This window comes from Cannabis sativa, chromosome 7 (genome assembly GCF_029168945.1).
Source record: "Cannabis sativa cultivar Pink pepper isolate KNU-18-1 chromosome 7, ASM2916894v1, whole genome shotgun sequence".
In the NCBI taxonomy this organism is placed as follows: Eukaryota; Viridiplantae; Streptophyta; class Magnoliopsida; order Rosales; family Cannabaceae; genus Cannabis; species Cannabis sativa.
Genome location: NC_083607.1, coordinates 4,333,573 through 4,334,497, shown reverse-complemented (window position 1 = coordinate 4,334,497; position 925 = coordinate 4,333,573). Strand labels below are relative to the sequence as shown.

The following is a 925-nucleotide window of genomic DNA, read 5'->3' as shown; positions in this document are numbered from 1 at the left end:
TACTTGAAAAAAAAAAAAAATTAAAAACAAAGCTTGTTCTTTCAACATAAGCAATTTTTGCTTAAAGGAAATTTGGCAAAGTTCCCATCCACACTTAATAATTAACCCCGGGGAGTTGTTATTAAGTCGTGAGTAAGTGGAATCAAATAGGCCTGGGAACAAGTCAAACCAAAAAAAAAAAAATTGAAAAATCAAAAATTTACAAAAAAATCATAATCTCTTTGTGTTATAAGTATGCTCTGTGGTTGCGGTTTACAACTGATCTTCCACATCAGAAATTTGTCTTCTTGAGATTATTGTGTGTTAATTGTGTTTCTTTGTAAAATTTGTGACATTGCATGCATCATTGGCAACGTGATTCTAAAAATCGTTTGGTAAAAAGAGTAGTAACTTTAGGTGAAATTGAAAGTGTTTTTGAAAAATTAAGCATAATGGAACAAGAACCTAATATTGCGCAAGAAAAAACACTACTTGAATATTTTTCACCTATTTCATCTAATGCTCCATCATGCATTGTTTTGCCTACTACTAATGCCACTCATTTTGAACTTAAACCATCAATCATTCAATTGTTGCCTTCTTTTTATGGTTTAGAAAGAGAAGATCCTTATATGCATGTAAAAGATTTCTTAGAAATTTGCTCAACTTTTCGTTTTCAAATTTTTTCGGATGAATCGGTTAAGCTTAGGTTGTTTCCTTTTTCTTTAAAAGATAAAGCCAAAGCTTGGTTAAACTCACTTCCAACCGGAACCATAACAACTTGGGATCAACTTTTTAATAAATTTCTTGCCAAATTTTTCCCCATGTCCAAAACTGATAATTTAAGAAGAGAAATCTCCGAATTTTATCAAAAAGATAATGAAGAATTTTATGAATGTTGGGAAAGATTTAAAGATTTATTATTAAAATGTCCCCACCATGGTTT

The 925-nt window shown here is 30.4% G+C and overlaps 1 non-coding gene across 1 annotated transcript; it reads right to left on the bottom strand.

The window, feature by feature from the left end:
- Positions 1-818: 818 nt before the first annotated feature.
- LOC115698417 (small nucleolar RNA R71) lies at positions 819-925 on the bottom strand. The gene has a single exon (XR_004008165.2). It is a non-coding gene; the product is annotated as a small nucleolar RNA R71 (small nucleolar RNA).